The sequence below is a fragment of the Protopterus annectens genome, chromosome 5.part1 (assembly GCF_019279795.1).
Source record: "Protopterus annectens isolate FY-2018-M chromosome 5.part1, PAN1.0, whole genome shotgun sequence".
Taxonomy (NCBI): Eukaryota; Metazoa; Chordata; order Ceratodontiformes; family Protopteridae; genus Protopterus; species Protopterus annectens.
In genome coordinates, this window is record NC_056736.1 from 170,150,521 (window position 1) to 170,172,237 (window position 21,717).

Genomic DNA, 21,717 nt, shown 5'->3' on the forward strand with positions numbered 1-21,717 from the left:
ATCGGAACATTATCATTCATTACCACCATCACAAAATCCTGTAACACATCATCAGCAGTTTCAGGGGAATTCTAATAAGGGACACTAGCAAACAAATCAAAAGAATATAAGCTGGAGTAACTGAGGACAGTATAATAGTGGAGAATGACAGTTCAATGGTAAACATAAAAAAAAAAATGAAATGGCAATGATGTATGTAAATTGAATATATCATGTTATGAGTTATCCACCCAGGTTTTAACTGTTCTAAATCTTGGCCTAAAATTTATACCAACACTGTTGCTCCATTTTTATGTGTTTAGATGCAAGTTATTTAGGCTTGCATGAAAGTTACATTTGTTGAATTTCTTTAACAAATAGCATTTAGAGTGTAGTGTTGATGAATCAGATAATAGTGCTGTAACTTTGTTTTTTCTCACATTTTTGATGATAATGATTTTAACAATGAGCCATGTAATGCTTATTGTAAGTTAAATACCAAAGGGGTGAACTATAATAGTATATTTTTACCACCATTTACAAATGAAGGCATACAGTGTTTCATTGCAGCTTTTAGTCATTCTGCAGAAAAGTTATTTAATAACTTTGTTAAAACTAAGCATTTGTTGAAATGTAACCTGCCAAAAGACCAGTGGATGGCTTTAAATGATTTGTTTAATAATCGTCAATTTATTGTAAAACCCGCAGATAAAGAGAATAAAATTGTAGTGTTAAATTATGTTCAATACTTAGATATGTGTTATATGCATTTGAATGATTCTACAGGTTATGAAAAATCTGATGTAAATGTTTATTATGAATCTATAAAGCATTATTCTTTTTTATTGGATACAGGTTTACATTTGGGATATTTTTCCAAACAGGATATTGAGAAGAAATTTACCCCTAATAAGTGTAAAATGGCTACTTTCTACTGTCTCCCTAAAATACATAAGGGGGTAGAGAAATTATGTGGCCATCCTATAGTGTCAGCACAAAAATATTTTTTACACGATTAAGGGATATTTTTGCATGGGATTTTGGCCACTTATATGAAAACAAATTCCTTCATATATTAAGGATACACAAGATTTTCTAGATAAAATCAAAGGAATTAGATGGGATGATGATATGCATTGTTTGACTATGGATGTCAAAGGCCTGTATACCAATATAAAGCATACATTAAGTATACAGGTAGTACACTATTTTCTAGGAGATACCCCTTCCTCTAATTATGTTATTGAGTTGTTATTATTTATTTGCCTTACAAATAATTTATTGACTTTTAATAATGACATTTTTTCATCAGTTTATGGGTACAGAAACGGGGCACCTTTTGCCCCATGTATGCAAACATTGCAGTGGCTTTGTTTGAAATGGAATATGTGTATCAACATGAGTTTTTAAAAATATGTAATGAAATATGATTGTTACATCAATGATTTGATTTTTTTATGTAAAGGAGGGGAGTGAATTAGTTCAAGAATTTATTCAGGATCTCCAGATTAATGGGATTGGTTTTAATTTTGATGGCATACAAATGGGCAAACAAATTTTCTTTTTGGACTTAGATTTCTCAGGTTCAGAAGGTGAGCATATCTGATCCTCTGTACATAGAAAGATGGATGAGGATAATATACTTTTGCATGGTTCGAGTTGCCATCCCCCTAACCTAATTTAAACATTACCCTATGGTGATTTTTTACTGTTAAATAAATTATGTAATTGAGATGACATTTTTATGAAGGAAGCATGTAAAACAGAAAGTATGCTTATTAATAGGGGTTATGATATAGTTAAGGTGAGGGACTCTCTACAGAGGGTTCTGGATATACGTAAAGGGAAGCAACAAGAAAATAAGAATATGCAAGAGAGTAAAGAATATAAGTTTGTAAGATCTGACTTAAGGGGTGGGGGTAGTGGGCTTCCCTGTTTGAGGGAAGAAGGGAATACTGAAAGTAAAGATATATATTTTGTTACTACCTATAATATATTAAGTGACAAGCTGAATGAGGTCCTAAGATATTATTGGCCCATATTATTTAAAAATAAGGAACTTTCAGGCATTATTAAAACCTACCCCCCACATTCCTTATAAGAAATGTTGCAGTATAGCCAATATGGTAGTATATAGCAAATTTATTCTCCCCAGCAGGAGTTTGAGTAGGCAGTTTTTTTTCTCAAAGAGGGGCATTTAATTGTGGTAAATGTTCTATATGTAAATACGTGGTTAATAGATTTTCAGTAAGTAATGGTATGAAATTTTATCCAATAGATGAATTTACATGTAATATGGAAAGTGTAATTTATGCCTTAAAATGTCGCTGTAAACTGTTTTATATAGGAAAAAGCCAAAGAATGTTTATAACCAGGTTTCAGGAACACATAAAAGATGTACAAAATACAAAGGTGGAAAGTCCATTTGTCATGCACTTTAAACAATTTCATAACAATGACCCGACTAGATTAATAGGCTGTATTTTTGAATAAATATTAGTAGGGTAGGGCAACATGTAGAACTTAAGGAAAAAAATTGTTATACAAAGAAACTGTATTTATGTTGAAATATAATACATTTTTTATATCGGGGTTAAATAATGAGTTCAATTGGAAATATATGAATAATTAATCAATCAAATGTTTATTGATGCTTGTTTGCATATGTGCATATAAAGTGGGGCAACATGTTGTGCTTTTATTCCTTGAAGGCTTTTGAGCCGAGGTGCTAGAGGTGAATAAACATTTTTCAGACTTTTTCTTCTGTGGCAGTTATTTTTGGATTACTGGCTTGATGTATGTGTGTGTGTGTGTGTGTGTGTGTGTGTGTATGTGTGTGTGTGGTGTGCGTGTGTGTGCGTGTGTGCGTGTGTGCATGTGTGTGTGTGTGGTGTGCGTGTGTGTGCGTGTGTGCGTGTGTGTGTGTGTGTGTGTGTGTGTGTGTGTGTGTGTGTGTGTGTGTGTGTGTGTGTGTTTTATGATTGTAGTGATATACGTTTCCAACCCATCTTTAAAGAATGCTCTCCCTTCTGACTTAAGATGGAGCCCTCTTCTGCTATTGCTGCTTAATTTCCTACCAGCTTCAAACCATTTCTCTTTTCTTCTTTAACAGCCATTCACTGTTTTCCTTAGCCTTCTTCGTCCTTTGAATCTGACTTTCTAGCTCTGGTAGCATTTCTGGAAATGCTACCTCGCTGTTCCACTCCTGAGGTGCTTTCTTATGATAGGCCATTGAATTATTAATCTTTCAGGTTCTTTCTGAAAATTTCCAATTAGAAAACTGAGTTTAACCTTTATTTCCATTTACTCTCAACATGTGTTTAGAATCCATTTTTTGCTTTGCTTGTAGGTCATATGCTGAGCATCACCAGACGTTTGTTGTTGCATTTGTTATGATGGGTCATTGCCTGTTTGCACTACAGTGTGTATATGTGTCTGTCTCACATCTTAGTGACCACTTTGATTATTGTTTCCTATGTCTTTCTAAGTGCTGCTTCCCTCCCTACACTGCACCTGATCCCTTTTCTATGCATCCATTTCTTCATGCAGTCAGTACCCACTGTGGTCCACTTGTAACTCCATCTACTCCTAGGTTTTCAGTTCAGTCTTCCTCTTGCAGTCTTTATCAGCTTCCTTCCACTGACTTCTATTAATACCCTCTCTGCTCCATCCTCCTACTAGGATTGATTTTCCTTTTTTCCCCCATCTGTCACCAAACCCTTTATTCCATCACTCTTATTTGATACCCCAACACCTGTACCCCATCTGCTCCTCCTGGATTATTTCTGTCTGCAACCTGCCCTCCTGAAACCAGTGAGACTAGATTCCCTTTCATCCTTCTTCTTGACATCTGTCCTGTCCATCTTATTATTCTTTCTCTCCCCTGGTTGAGAGCCACTCCCTGTCTTCTTGGGATATTTTCTGCCTCTGCTGTTGCCTCATGCATGCCACCTCTAAACTCTCCATAATAAGTAGCAATATCCACTCATATCCATCCACCTTGCTTTCTTTCTTCTTGCTATTTCCTGCTGCAGCTCCTACCTTCTCCACCTTTATTGTATCTGATCTATTCCTTGTTCCCATCACCTTTCTTCCTCTCACTGTCTTGTTAGTAGTACTACTTGCTGCTCTCTCTTAATTACCTCTGCCAATAATTATTTGTCCTCCTCTTGATTCCTTCCTACCATTTCTCAGCCTCTCGTGTCACATGTCACTTGAACACCTGTCTTTCTCATCTTCTCCAGTCCAAACTGGGACCCTTTTGTAAGTTTAAGGATTGCAAGTCCAGTCTTTGGAAATGTAAAAATAGAAGTGTGATTACAGATATATATATGTATATATATATATATATATATATATATATATATATATATATATATATATATATATACATATATATATATATATATATATATATATATATATATATATATATATATATACTAAGTACAAAACTACTGTATCTTGAAGAATTCTCTATCCTCTATTGTACAGCAGTCTTGGAATTAAAACTCTTTAATGTGTAATAGTGACATACGGAGTTTTGTTGTTACATTTCCTGAACTGAACTTACATTTTCTTAGTTTCTGGAAACTGCACATGAATACCATACCACTTTGACAATTCATACAAAACAAGCTAGTGTCTATTCTCATTTCTAGCTCCTATATTCTTCACTGAACTTCACTCAGTGTCCTGTAAACCCCATAAAATTTCCCTCCTCACAGCTCCTATGTCAGCCTGAAAAAGCCTGTCTGTCTCCCCTTTTTTCCAACTTGCACAATTTCCATATTACAATTATTCCTATCAAATTCTTGGATCTTATCTCCTTTGCACCTTTCTGCACCTTTCTTTGTCAAGAGTTTTTACTAATGTGTTTTACCAAACACCAGACATGTTACCAGATTCTAAAGGACCTTGTAGATGCACAATTAACACCTAACAGCTTTAACAACATCTGTCACCAAAACAATAAAAAATAAAACATTGTAGTTGTGTATTCTAAATGGACTGTAAGGCATACACTTCTCTCCAAAGCTGTATTTTCCTCATTAAGATGATTCTCTTTATTTGTTTTGAGAGCAGCTGTGAAGAATTTGAATTAGGAAGTATAAGATGATGTGTATGTTCATGCAGCCTCATGTTGTGGAGTAGGAGGTGAATAGGGCAACACAATTCATAAATATGTTATAGGGTAAATTGTGCTTGCCAGTAAAACATTTAGAAAATGGTGGACACATACAAAAAGTAGCAATATGACAAGGAGAAAAACATCCTACAGTAACTAGAGTAGAATATGACTCTGAAACAGCATTACCAGCATTATTTTTTTTACAGTTATAGATTCCAAAAATATATATTTTAAGGAGAAATAATTCAATACCTAACCACCACAGTGATACCAGAAGTGTATAGATTTATTTTAAAGTCTGGAACCATTGTTATGTGTGAGAAGGAGACTTAAAAATGACTGAAGATTTATCATCAGCCTCAGCAATCCTTGAAAATTTCTTCAGTACTGCTTCTTGTAACTGAGGCAGAAACTAGTTGAACTGAAGTTAAAGAGAAGAACCAGTAAAAATATTCAAAAAGGGCTCTAGGTACAGTAAATAAGTAAAATAATGCTGCTTTTAAATACAATGGAATCAGCATCTTGTTGCCAACAAACAACATTTAAACCATTTTTTGACTATAGAAATACAAAATAATTAAGTTATTTATATTTGGTGATACACTGGATAGCTACAATTATAGATACATCAGATACCTTGAGTTTGATTGTACACTCATTAGCACACATGGGAGAAGAGATAGGAGAGGTGCAATATTTTGTTTCAGAAGAAAGATGAGATCATTCATCTCTCAGGAAAAATAGAATCATGCAGAAGTTGACTGGTGGTTCTTCTGAAAGTGGGTTTACACCACTGACACCAAATCTGATAGGGAAATTGGCACAATTTCTCCTAAATTTGACTATACAAAAGTACCACAGACATCGATGTGGTACCCAGATGACAAGATGCCACTACTGATGTCAAAATAGCTCGTACAGATAGCGTTTGAATCCTACCACTGCTAGCTGAGGGTCTGTTTCAAATAATGAGTATACCAATTACAACCTGGCTCCAAGAACATTTAAGGGAATATACACTACTGTACTGGGTCTGGGTTTCCAACATTCATACCAGGCTGGACTATACAGAGGCCAGTTATAGAGCAGAGTCACTGCTTTGTCTGTGAATCTATGTCCTCCAGTGGCCCTTTAATGTAGGAACTATCTTTCACACAACATATTATTTTTACAAATCAAAAAGAAAGTGATGGAACCAATGAACCCAAAACACGAATATATTGTAAAGAAAAAGGCGTATTTGCTGTAGAGTGAAACACACTTTATTCCAATAAAAGGTGAGCACTTTCGAGGTTACCCTCTTCTTCAGACCTTAATAAAAACTAAAAATACATTCACAGTTTTAATATATAAAGCAGCCAATAAAAACTTGCAATAAAAAAATTTTTGTAATACTAAAAACGTAAAGGTGTGCTGAGTACTACAGTCAGATACATGCATAGCTAGTGCATTTGTAGATTTATTGTTGCGTATATAATTTATGGAGCACTTAAATAATATAAGCAACAATAAATCTACAACTGCACAAGCTAAGCATGTATCTGACTGTGGTGCTCAGCACACCTTTAAGTTTTTAGTATTACAAAAAAATTAATGAAAGCCTTAGCGAGGGTGACATTTGTAACAAGACTGAATATATAGAGCTAAGGTGGATAGTTGACTTCAAGGCTTATGCTCCAACTGGTTTGAACAGCACTGTTTCTTTAAAGCCTATTTTACGGAAAAGGGGCTTACCCCATTGATTTTTTATTGCAAGTTTTTATTGGCTGCTTTATATATTTAAACTGTGAATGTATTTTTAGCTTTTATTAAGGTCTGAAGAAGGTAACCTCGAAATCGCTCACCTTTTATTGGAATAAAGTGTGTTTCACTCTACAGCAAGTACGCCTTTTTCTTTACAATATATTATTTTTACACACACACACACACACACACACACACACACACACACACACACACACACACACACACACACACACAATTCTCAGGGATGTGTGGCATAATTCTGCAGTTCAACAAAAACCATCTTACTGGCACAGCAGTAGTGCCACAACCCTGGAAAGTTCAGAGACTTCCAATTATCTACTAGCCTTAATGCACTACACCAACTAATATCTCTTTCATTTCTGTTCACTCAACCCCTCTTTCCCCTTTCCTTTACAGCCTGTGTCCTATTGCTACTGTATTTGACCACATTTCCCTTGATCCTCTGCCTCCTACTCAGACTGCATCTACCCCTCCCCTGTGATCAGCTTCCTCTCTGAACTAACCTATTCTCCCTCAACAACTGGCCCCATTTTCAAATAGCCTTTTCATCCTTATGAAGGGAATTTCCTCTGCGCCATGAGTAAGTTTGCATGCCACTTAAGTGTTATATGTAAAGCTGTTATTGTTATATCATTCTGTACTTTTTTATTGTCTGTACACTGCTTTTGTTATACTGGGCCTTACTGGGTGCTTTAAACAGTTGAATTTTGCTATACGTGTTAGTGCTGCATAGCATTCTTCCGATGTTGGTGATATCATCCAGGCTAAGCATTCGAGTGAGCATGCTACCAACATACTATTTCCAAGTAATTCCAATGAACTGGTAACCACAATAACAAACACGGAAGGTCCGACCAGTCCAAACACAGGAACCCACCAAATTCATGCAGGCCAGTGGGAAATTGTAAGTGTGGCAGGTGCAATAAATGCAAATATATTTTTTGTAAAGGTAATAAGATTAAATTAAACAAGGAAATTTTATATATTAAACGGCATTTTAATTGTTATAGCAGGAATATAGTCTGTTCAGCTAGATGTAATCAGTGTCCTGCATTTTATATAGGAAAAACTTGTCACACCCTAAGGGAAAGGGTCGGAGAACATATGTTGGATATAAGGCATATGAAAAATACAAATGCACTGGCAAGACATATTAAACAACATCCAGAACATGAATTTCAATTTTGTGTCATTCAGCAAGTTATAAAGGATAACCAAGGGTGCATACTGGATGTTCATTTGGATATATGCGAGATGAAGTGGCAAATAAGGTTAGATGCCACGACTTTCACGGGCATTAACGACAATATTAGTATAGCCCCTTTATTAAAATGAAGGTATATATTAGGTTAATTTCCATTAGTTGATTTTTGCATCAACCCGTATCAATGTTTTTAGAATTAGGATTTTAATTATTATTATTTTTATGCATTTTAGTGCATTTATGTATTTATAGAAATGATTTTTAAAAGGTGTTTAGTCCAATAACATTTTAACATTTTAATATGTGAGGAACAATATGCGAGGTGCAAGAATGGAAGAGCATGTTTTTTTATTCTCAAGAGTTAATTGGTTAATTAGCTCAGGTAAATGTTTTTAAAGGGAGTGGGAACTTGAAGAACTTTAGTTCTGATGAAGTCTGTGTATGGAAGACGAAACCTAGGTCAACTTGTCTGCAAACTTGTTTGTGTTTGAATAAAGATTCCAAATTCATTTTGGTGGGTTCCTGTGTTTGGACTGGTCGGACCTTCCGTGTTTGTTATACTATTTCCAAGTTTTCTGATGCTATTTGTTTGATTGTCACTATGCTAACTACATAAATTCAGATGCAGTTGTGAGGTTCTATAACATTCAACTGTATCTACAAGGTTTTTGTAACATGGTTTCCAATTTTTCACAGCCGCTGTTTAAAGCAATACCTGCATGCTTTTCTGGGCACTACTATAACTGATATACTGCTTTCTATGTGAGTATTTCTGGGACTGGTCTCTATTATATCTGCTATGTTAGTTACATCAATTGTACTATAGTCAGCTGAAGAGGACAGCACAGTTGCTATAGAGTTTATTGTGTAATGTGTTTTTACTTGCTATACAGTGTTCTACTTACTGCTTCATGTCTATGTAAGCTCTTTTGTTTGTAGAGCAAATTTTACTTAAGTTAACTGATATGTACTGTGCTATTGTGTTTTTATTCTTAAACTAGTATACACTCCCTTAAAGGGCTTACAGTAACCAATGTCTATTGATTGCATTTTGTAAAATGATTTTTCTGTATATACTGTGTTCTACTTCTGCCTCATTTCTGATACTTCTCTTGTACTAATCCTTCTCCCTTCTCCCTTCTCTTGTAGCCTAATATTTTCCCTTCTCTCCCTCCTCCTATCTTTGTTGCTTCACTTCTTCAAAGCCCTTTTTATTAACAACCCTGTCTCCTATCCTCTCTGTCTAGTTCTGCTATTACTACGCTGAGACACTTCCTCAGCGATCTTCTTTCTTCTGTCCTACATCCCTCATAAAACCCCTGAAACCCCTGTCCTAACTTTTTTTCACTTTCCTCTTAGAGTTACTGTTCTCAAATTCCCAATGAGCAGACCCGACTAATTCTGCTTAACTGGATCCCCGACCACTTTGCAGCTTCCTTGTGGCAAGAAGTACAAGATTAAAAGTCTCACCTGCAAGAAAACTATTAGTTTCAGTAATCTTCCTGGTGTACTAGGCAAGTTTATGTATAGTGAAAAACTTTAGTACTTATTTGACTAGTGGCATGGTCACTAACTCAAACTAATAGTGTTGGACTTCCCTCCCCTTTCCCCTGAACTTTCCCCCTCCATTCATCTTCTCTTTTTTTAGCCACTGTTAATACCAAGAGCTGTAAACTGTACAGAACTAATAAAGCAGCAAGTGTTAGGTAGCTATTAATTGCATAACTTTCTTACCTCAAGGAACTGCCTACCCTTAACTGCTCCACCGTCTTGAGGCACACACTGCTAACTGATTGTTTCTACTGTGGTCTGGCAAGCTGCCTCAAGGTTTTTGCCTTGAGGCAGCTTGCCAGACCACAGGTTTTTGCTTCACTTGGGCTCACTCTGTTCCACTGTCCCTCCCCCATTCCCACCCTACCCCCACATCAATTACCTTTGTAACTAACCATCTTAACTCAAACCTCCCTGATCCCCAGCTTCCTTTACTGGCCAACCAATCACAACCTACCCCTCTTAAAATATCCCCCTCCTACCTCTCTACTCAATACACCTAACTCCTTTCATCAAGTCAGTGTCAGAGGTTCACCATCACTGCACTAGCCCATGCTTACCTTCTCCCCAACCTCTTTTACAGCTCTCAAATTTTAACCAACTTACATTCCTCACTACTTTCCAAACTTGAAACCACCTACAACAAAGTTGCCAGATTTGCAGCCAATCTGCTCTCAAGAGCACAAACTGTCACACTCCCCGAACACTCAGCTGTCTAGGGTTTCCTAACCAACTCTTATTTACCCAACTTCTCATTATCAATGCTATTTTGAATAAGCCCTCCTCTTGCCCTAGCATTTCCTCACTTGTCTCCTTCTATAAGCCCCCTCGATCCCTCAGAAGCTCTGATGAATGTCTCTTACAAATTCACAAACCTAAAACATCTATTGGACGGAATCTCTACAGCTACTTCCCTGCTCTTGAATGGGAAAAAAATTCTCTAGGACCATTAGAAACATTCCCACATCCACAAGTTTAAGAAAACTCTCAAAAGGTACCTTAATAGCACATGAATTTGCTTCTGTAATCATCCCACATGAACGCACCCTTTTCTCTATCACTATCCTCACTATTCCTCCCTTCCCTACTTCCATAACCCACTCAAAAACTGCTCTGTATTGTACAATTACCCTCTGAAGACAACCCAACGTGTTATGCAAATTCATTCAAATGTTTTATTGCATATTTCTTTGCTATGTTTTTTCTTCAATGTTATAATGCCTCTTACTACTGTCTATTGTACTGTGGAACTGTATCTACATTTGTTTAACTGTCTTATTGTATATTTTTCACTGTATTCAACTTCAATTTTGTAAATTTTTCTTGTTTACTTGTATTGTGGAGCTTTTCTTCTTGGGCCTCCACTAAACAAGGTCTTTTGCTCAGATGGACTATTCCAGTTAACAAATGTCAAATAAATAAATAAATAATGGGATACATGTGCCATAGAGCTTGCTAACCAACAGTATAAATAATAATCATCCTCTTCTCACATAAACAGCAGTGCATAAATACAGTATGCTTACTATAAATAAATAAATACATAAATAAATAAATTCTAACCACAAGACATTAAAGAGCTTAAATATTTATAAATTAACTTTACTTAGATAATAAATACAATTATGCAAAATATAGAGTAAATTATATGTAGGCTGGCACACACACAGAAACCAAATAAAAGGCAATAACATGCACAGTATGTACACAGCAAAAAAGAATATCCAGATATCTAAGTTCCTTGGCTAAAACACATTGCAGAAATACTGACCATAGATAATTTAATAACCAGCACCCATAGATAGTTACATACAAACAAGAGAAAAACAACACATAAAACCATAAAAACTGGTGTCAATGAGGCCAATGACTGTAGGGTTACTTTCTGCTTTATTCAGAAACCTGTTTTTTTCCCCAGGTGGCTAATTTATTTAAAAATTTTCCAGTGAAATAGCTGAAATAAGAACTTTCTTTCATATATGATAATTTGCATGGCAGAAGGGAATTGTTTCAAAATTTCTCTTTCCTGAAATTCTTCTCTATCTTACAGGAACCTATAATTATGTTTTTCTGCACCCAATGAAGCAGAGAAGGAATTGAATGGAATCAAGCTCGTACCTTGCATTTATAGAACTGATTAAAGAATCTTAAAAGGACACTTGTGGACTGTTTGGATTATTAATAATGTGTGTGTGTGTGTGTGTGTGTGTGTGTGTGTGTGTGTGTGTGTGTGTGTGTGTGTGTGTGTGCGCGCGTGCATGTTTTGCTTTTATTTGTGGAAAGTCTGGAGGTGGGTTCTCCATGCTTATAATTTCTGTTGGGATTCTGACTTTCAGTTTTGATGAAGCTTTCATCACTGAATATTAATGGTATTAACAGCTATGTAAAGAGAACCAATCATTTAAACTTTCTGAAACATGTTAAGAGTGATGTAATTGTTTGCAAGAAATATATATTACACAGTAAAAACATCAATGCCTAAACTTGAGAAGGATCCTCAGTCTGGTGCTGATTAACACTGCAGATAAATCATAAAAAATTGCAATTATTTTTCATTATTCTGACCTTATAGAGTGTGGGACCTGTACAGATTTAAATTCAATTATGCATAACAAATTGGTACTGACTTTTGATTATATTTATATTCACTTAGCATTTTTTGAAATATTTGCATGATAGTTTAGAGCACCTGAATGCTAAACATATTATTCTTGCTAGATACTTTTTAAATATCAAAATAAATAAGTAAATATACACTAAAGGAAAGGGAATGAAAAAAGCTTTTGCACAGACACACTTTTACTGATGTCTGGAGGCATGCATTTCCTACTATATAGAGCTCTGTTTATTTATTTTTTAATTTTAAGAAATAAACTAGTTTGGATTATTATTGCCTCTAACAATATCATTCCTGCTTTTTATAATGTAATAATTTTCCTGTAGTCTTTCAGACAATGCACATATTTTTTGTACTAGCTTTCAAAGCTAGATCATAAAAGGGACACACTTACATATTACTGATGATGTTAATAAAAATGAAATAAAATTGAACATAGCTATAATCAAATTCTAAGTTAGTAATAAGGATGAACAAATCTATTTGCCTTAAAAAAGGAAATCTTTGAAAGCATACAACTCAAGAATTACATACAAATACTCTTATTAAGAGTGAATAAAAAGTTATTAGACAAAAGGTTTGAGCAATTAACTGAACAATTGTTAAATGTTAATATTCACAATTAAATATGACATGGAAAAACTCTAAATACATTTGGTTTGTAAAAATATCCTGCCTTTTTATAGAAACCATTATTTTAAAGCTGAAAAAAGTGGTTTAGTTTTCAAGGAAAACTACTTTGGTGAAACTACTTATAGTTGTATGGTTCAGATTAGAACCATCCTAGGACTGAGCAAAACTCAGAAAGTCCAATACTTCAAAAAACAAAGGAAAATACTTCAAAAAACAAAGGCAAAACCAGCTCGAAAGAACTTCCAGATAGCCACACTCGGACAATAGGTCTAGTGCTTTCATTCGCTTTTTATCACGTGAACTTCATCAGAAAAAACACTTACAAACCTACCCCTTCCTTTTATACTAAATTAACTTACAGGAAATGATCTAAAACATCAATTGATTAATTAATTAATTAATTAATTAATTAATATAAAGTCAATTCCCAATACACAGTATATAAATATAAATGTCCTTTTATACAAATGTGCATTAAAAATTCATCTGTACATTAAAAAACATTTCAAATTGATGACTTTGTTTAAACCGGGTGCTATATCTGCCCCAAATAGGAGCTGCCAGAATGCTTCGCTGCATTCCAGTGTGTTGTTTAAACCCCAGCAAATAAAGCCTTGTCAAAACTGTCTAAAACAAAAAATTCAAACTTTTTAAATAATGAACAAGAAAGTGCATGCCTAGATAGTGAATTAGTTGTCTTTTTTCTTTATAGCTAGAGTGTGTTCATATATTCTACGTTTCAGACTTCTTTTTGTTTTCCCTATATAATAATTTTTACATGTGGTACAGGTAGCTATATAAACAACATACTCACTGTTGCAATTATAATAATTTTTTGCCCAAAATGTTTGTCTCAAATGTTCCACAATAACGAAGGAAGAATTGCTAATGAACCTACATTGTTTGCAATTCGTACAAAGAAAAGTTCCCTTTTTATTGAAACATATATGGATGTTATTACTATTTTTCATTTTACCTGATTCCAACATAGACTTAATGTTAGTAATTCTCTTGAACGTAAATCTAGGTGTCACCCCTAAAATGGAAGCACTATTTGACATGTTTTGTCAGGGAGAAATAGATGGGAGTCATTATAATTTTTTACTTGTAGAGCATCCGAAAATGGCGAAATTTTTTGGTATCCCTAAAATTCAGAATAATGAAAAACATCCACCATTTAGACCTATTATTTCAGCTAAACAATCCAAAACTGAAAATATATCTATATGGTTGGATACTATTTTGAACCCTGTGGTTCAAAAGTCCAAATATTATCTCAGGGACTCCTGGCACTTGCTTGAAATATTGAGAGAATATGTAATATCAGACAAAGTCACATATTTTGGAACTTTGGATGTAAAAAGCTTATATACTTCTATAGATCAAGAAAGAGGTCTGGAATATATGAGGGAATATTTAACTGGGAATACAGATTTCTCTGGAGAGAAAATAAACGCCATTTGTAGTTTAGACAACAATTACTTCAGATTTAACAAAGCATTGTATAAACAACTTTTAGGTGTGGCCATGGGGGCAAGAGTAGCCCCAGCTTTTGCCAATTTAGTCATGGCAAATTGGGAACAAAAATTTTTAGAGTCACACTCTAGTTTTAGTAAGGTGGACATATATTATAGATACAATGACGACTTGTTTATATACTATGTATTAGGAATTGACTTTATATTGATTAATTAATTAATCAATTGATGTTTTAGATCATTTCCTGTAAGTTAATTTAGTATAAAAGGAAGGGGTAGGTTTGTAAGTGTTTTTTCTGATGAAGTTCACATGATTAAAAGTGAATGAAAGTGCTAAACCTATTGTCCGTGTGTGGCTATTTGGAAGTTGTTTCGAGCTAGTTTTTCCTTTGTTTTTTGAAGTATTGGACTTTCTGAGTTTTGCTTTGTCTTGTCAGTGTTGCTCAGTTTGAAATAACAACTTATGGCTTCGGAGATTTCGTCTCAAGACGTATTGTTAAATTTATCGACCTACCCGATAGCTGAAAGTGGTGGTAATGTTTTACCATCATTAAACTTCAAGCAAGAGTTATTAGATACTATCACGAAGATAGTTAGAGATTGCTTACAGTGTCAAACACGTTCACAGCCAAAAGAATTAGAAGTGGACACTTTAAATAGAGGAAATGATGATGTTTCACATCGGGACACCAGTGCCAGAAATGGCGACAACCTTATGAACCAAAATGGTGAAGGGAGTGAACGACAGCGTCCAGTGGAAGGCAATATATGGACTTATGTTTGTAGAGAAAAAGAAAATCCATTCAGTAAAATGATTGAAGTGGCTGTGAATGACACAGTGAGAAAACAGTCGAATGATACTATTTCATGTAAAAAAGGTATTTATGAGACGGAGAGATCGGTGATGAAGTATGTAACTTTAAATTTGGAAATACAATATTTAAAAGAATGTATTTCCCATAATAAAGTATCGAAAGATTTAAGGACAGCTAAATTCCCCAATTGTGTTACACCGGGGGATATTTTATGTAGAATCTTGATCAATTTGTACAATGAGACTGGGCTCTCTATGATGAACATATTGGTGAAACATTATGAGAATGAGATTACTAAAATCAGAGATAATATAAAGATTTTAGATGATCGTATTAAGAATTACATCTGTTTCAAAAATTTTGCTGAACTTTACAATGGTGTTGAAGCAAAGGCTGATCGACATAGGGCTACTATTATTTCAAGGAAACAATCTAAATTGAGAAGGGACATTACTGCTTATAAATCCAATCAGGCATACATTGTATGTGATGAAATTGGTGAGAAGTCTCAAACAGTCACAACTGAAAATATAGTTGTGAAAGAAAATGAGATTAATAATGAAACTGTTCAAGTGGAGAGAACTATTCACAATGATTGTTTGTCAGGATTCACGGGGGACAAAGAAGTTGCTCTAGGTGTAGATACTGTGAGTCCTTCTAATGACCGAAGAGACATCACGAATGAAGCAAGAACTAGCTATGCTGAAATTGTTACTTCTTCAGCTGAACTAAATAGTGTCCCTTTTCAGAAAGTTTTGTCATCCAACAAACAGACTACAAAGTGGTACAATTCCACTCAGAACAGGGGGAAGGGGAAAGGGAAGACCAAAAGAAGGTGGTAAATTTGGCCACTATTATTACTTTTGATGTTGATATTCTTAAATTGTCTGATACTCCCCTTCCTATAAAAGTGGAAAATGTTCTAAAGAAAGGTTTTTCTTTTATTCCTACATGTGGGATGAACATGGGTAAACTTTTAGTGGATTTTAGATTGTTTTTAAGAAAGCTTAATTTGAGATATATTATGCAGGATGTTATGCTTAATGAAAGAACACCCACAGAAACACCTTGTAGACCGAGTATATTTAATCCCCCTTTGCTTAACACCTTGCAGGTGTTCCAAAACATTTGTGAAAGTGAATTTAGAAGGATACAATGCTCTGATGTAGAGGAAGAATTTCTGGCCCAAAAAAATATTGATCAAAAATCCTGAAATTAGAACAATGAAGGCAGATAAAGGTGGTAAGATAGTTATTATGAATACCAAAGACTATGTAAACTCTATTGATTCTATATTACAGGATAAAAATACATACAAGAAGGTTAATCACGAACAAATAAGTCAAAGCTTAAAGAGGCTAGACGTTGCACTATTTGACATGTTTGTCAGGGAGAAATAGATAGGAGTGATTATAATTTTTTACTTGTAGAGCTTCCAAAAATGGCGACATTTTTTGGTATCCCTAAAATTCAGAATAATGAAAAACATCCACCATTTAGACCTATTGTTGATGCTAAACAATCCAAAACTGAAAATATATCTATATGGTTGGATAGTATTTTGAACCCTATGGTTCAAAAGTCCAAATATATCTCAGGGACTCCTGGCACTTGCTTGAACTTTTGAGAGAATATGTGATATAAGACAAAGTCACATATTTTGGAACTTTGGATGTAAAAAGCTTATATACTTCTATAGATCAAGAAAGAGGTCTGGAATATATGAGGGAATATTTAACTGGGAATACGGATTTCTCTGGAGAGAAAATAAACACCATTTGTAGTTTAATGGAGTTAGTATTAGACAACAATTACTTCAGATTTAACAAAGCATTGTATAAACAACTTTCAGGCGTGGCCATGGGGGCAATAGTAGCCCCAGCTTTTGCTAATTTAGTCATGGCAAATTGGGAACAAAAATTTTTAGAGTCACACTCTAGTTTTAGTAAGGTATATATATATTATAGATACATTGACGACTTGTTTTTTCTGTGGACTGGGGACTATCTTGAATTTGGTGAATTAGTAACACATTTGAATAACACTACAGGATTTTTATCCTTTAAAATTAGTTGATTTGGAAAAAATATACATTTTTTGGATTTGAATCTAAGTATAGATAATGTAACAAGAGAATTCTAAAGCAAAATATACAGAAAACCTTGTTTTGCCAATCAGTATTTACATAGGGATAGTTTGCATCCCATTCATATGAAGAAGGGAGTCATTAAAGGTCAGGTTATAAGATTAAGTAGACTGACTTCAGATGAAGAAGTTTTTTCTAAGGAATTAATATTCCTGAGATCTTTGTTTCTTAATAGAGGGTATGATTTGGAATGTTTAAAAAGAATAGAAGATGAAGTAAGAACTTTGAGAAGTGGGGTTGCTAAACCCATTTTACATTCTAAGGACTCAGTGGTGGTTCCGCCAAACATTTATAGGACTAGTTCCACAACGGAAACACAAGAATTTAATATTGCATTTCCCTTGCCAATAGCCAGTGAAATGTGCAACATTAAATACATTATTGAAAACAATTGGATAATAATTCTCGGAAACAAGGAACTGGCTTCCATTTTAGGGATGACACCTAGATTTACGTCCAAGAGAATTACTAACATTAAGTCTTTGTTGGAATCAGGTAAAGTGAAAAATAGTAATAACATCCATATATGTTCCAATAAAAGGGAACTTTTAGTTGTATGAATTGCAAACAATGTAGGTTCATTAGCAATTCTTCCTTTGTTATTGTGGAACATTTGAGACAAACATTTTGGTCAAAAAAATTATTATAATTGCAACAGTGAGTATGTTGTTTATATAGCTACCTGTACCACATGTAAAAATTATTATATAGGGAAAACAAAGAGAAGTCTAAAACGTAGAGTATATGAACACACTCTAGCTATATATAGCACCCGGCTTAAACAAAGCCTTCAATTTGAAATGTTTTTTAATGTATAGATGAATTTTTAATGCACATTTGTATATAAGGACATTTATATTTATATACTGTGTATTAGGAATTGACTTTATATTGATTAATTAATTAATTAATCAATTGATGTTTTAGATCATTTCCTGTAAGTTAATTTAGTATAAAAGGAAGGGGTAGGTTTGTAAGTGTTTTTTCTGATGAAGTTCACGTGATTAAAAGTGAATGAAAGCGCTAGACCTATTGTCTGAGTGTGGCTATTTGGAAGTTGTTTCAAGCTGGTTTTTCCATCCTAGGACTGGTATCTAACCCACAAAAATATTCTTTAGTTTTGGGGGATTATTACTCTAATTTATGTAATACTGCTGACAATTAGCACTATAAAAAAGTAGTCACATTTGTCTTCAATTATGGTGTGATGACCCATCAGTGCCAGACAGTAATCAAATTGCCTCAATCCTCACCACTGGCAACAGTGGGGGACTATCACTGACAGGATAACATGTACACACACACACAGTATTTTCAGATGCAGCTCTCTGCATCATGTGCAATTTCCCTTAAGAGCACACGGAGACCAAAGTCAGTCTGGGGCTAGTTTCTCTCTCTTTCTCCAGATCCCCAATAAGCCTCTCCACTAGCACAGCTATAGAGTTGATATACCAGCTGAGTGACCAAGCCAAGACCTCCAGCACTCTCTCTGTCCAACCAGTGTTTCGTGTCCCTGCCCAAGCAGTCACTCTTTGTCAGCTACTGTAGGGCCCTTAATAAAGGGTGTCCAACTTTATTGTGTAATGTTTATACTAATACAAATTGTAGTTTGACAAAGAGCAAGGCTGTTAGGAGTGGCCCACACAGTGTCACCAAATAAATATGTAAATACTCTCAAAACTTAAATATTTCCAAACAGATTAACCACAATGAAAGGTTGAAATATATTTAATAATAAATAATAAAAGAACACGACAATACCAAATATATATTTACATTGACATCAGAGTTCAGAACCACAGGAAATATTTAAAATAACATTGCAGTACAGGCTCACACAAATAAAAAAAAACATCTAAACTAAGCTTCACTATATTCTGGACTGAATTTAAGAAAATAATACAATTTTCTAAAACCTTACTATAGAGAAAGGCAGATGTGTTGAATGGTTCTTGTTGTCAGGTCCAAGACAGAATAGAGAATGTTCTATCTCAATAAGAGACTTCTCAAAATAATATCTAAAATATTACTACTGAGATAGCTTGCAGAATGAAATCATTTCTGGTCATCTGACTTCTAGTTCTCATGCAAACACCCAGTGCTAAAGCTGGCAGTGTTTAGCATCTGCTTATAAAAATACTCATGCAAGGACTTTTTCCTCAGATCTTTGGCAGATGCTGGAAGCCATAAAACAATTGCATTCCTTCATGCTTTCAGAATAGCAATTAGTTCACCCTAAAGACAATACAGAAAGCTTCCTAATACAGACTTTGTGTCTCTAGCTGCATTGAAACCTGAGAGATAGCCTATTTTATGGCCTAGCCTATAAAGTAATTTAATTTCAGATATTTTTCTAAAGTTTGCTGGACTGAGGTTAACCCTCCAATTTCCTCTGTTATCATATACATTTAAACAGTTACAATAGTGCATATACATTTCTGTTCTCTTCCAGTAGGCCATGTTGTGGATATATTTTAAGCACAAGCACTTTACAAATACCTTTTCAACACAAACATCTGTACAGAGCAAATTACATTACATTTTGAGCAACTAATTTGTTTTGGGATTTATTATGCTTTATAATTCCTTGAGATGTTTTTTTCATCTTTACCTGTCTTAGGATGATATCATATGGTAAGTATGATAACTTGCTCATGCATTTTTCATGACCATATTTATTTAATTTGTCATGCATTGTAGAGCTTTGTGAAGACTGTTATAAGTTTTGCACTGTCATCTGATGGTGTGCTTGTTAACATTTGTTTCCTTGAGCATAATCTGAGTAACTTCAACAGGAAAAATGAAGAGCTATTTTATTATTGCAGTGGGATTTTGATGTATTTTTGCTCACTCATAGCAAGTATTTTAGTTTATGTTTAGCTAAATTTTTTAAATGCATAAGTTCAGTATGTAAGCATTTGAGTTGAAAAGTCATGTGACAAAATTATATCATGTGACTATGACTTTACATAGTTGATTGGTCCTTAATGTTTTTTTAAAAATGATGTAGGAAGATTGTTTTAATTGATTTGTGTCTGAAGAAGCATTGTGGTAGCAACGCAAAAGCGCTCATACTCCATTAAATTTTGTTTACTTTTATCCTGCTGTGTTTATCGCCTCCTTGGTTTTGCTTTTATTTATGATTTATTTCAAAGGAGCTGTTTTTATCCTTTTACATGGTTTATTTTTATTTCTCTTTCTTCATCTGTACAGAGCAGTTTGATGTACACATGACATACAGTTCTAATACATTTGTAACAAGCATCTTATATAAATTAGTTTGATATTCATAAGTGGCATGTATTATTTACAAAATTCCAGCTAGCTGTGTTGACAGTACCTCCTTTCATCACATGTGGCATAAACAACTATGGCATAAACAATAATTTTCTGAGTTTGCTATTACACCAGACATTATATAACAAAATAATGGGTTGGATTCAATAGGCCTTACACAGCTCAGTAAAACCATTTACATGTGCTGTGTTGTGATGCACACATGGCAGTGCACCAATTTGTATCCAGTAAGTGGCTCTACACAATGCGTAGAGCTGTGCAAACCTGGTAAACACTGTGGCATGATAATTACAGCATAAGCAGCTGAGCTCTATGCAAATCAACTAATACAAAATGGAGGAGCTATTCAACAAGCTCTAAAGCAATTGTGTACACTTAGTGCAGGTTTTGGCCACGAATTTCAAAGCCTACCTGAATAAAACCTCAGAAACTGCTCAACATGGAAAGAATGTTAGGGGATGCTGGTGCATGTGTATGTGCAACAGGCCCAAACCTATTCTGCTGTTGATAGACCTCAGCCAAGAAGAAAGACATTTAGACCCCATTTAACTTTTCATAGTCTGCATGAGGTTGAAATAGTAAAATGCTACAGGGTGGATAGCAACACACTACAGGAACTATGCAAACTTTGTCGTTCACAACTGAGACCAAGGGCAAACCAAGAGGAACCAACACATATGGAGACTGAGGTATGTGTAGCACTTAGAATATCAGCTACAGGAACCCTCCAGAGATGAACAGGGGACATGTGGAGGTGTTACAAGGCATTGGCATCCAGGATCCTACATCAATTCCTGAATGCCCTGAATGGCCTGAATGCTATGTTACAGCATACCATTGACTACATACATTTTCCCTGTACTTCTAAGAACAGAGCTACAGCTATGTAGGATTTCAACCCTGTAGTTCACTTTCCTGAAGTCTTGGGTGCCATAGACTGCATGCACATTGAGATTAAAGCACCACCTGTGGTACAGGGAAGGGTGTACATAAACAGAAAGGGCTACCAGTCTGTTAACTGCCAGGTCATGTGTAATGCTAAGGGACTTATCTTGAATGTGTGTACTAGCAACCCCAGTGGTTACCATGACTGCCATAT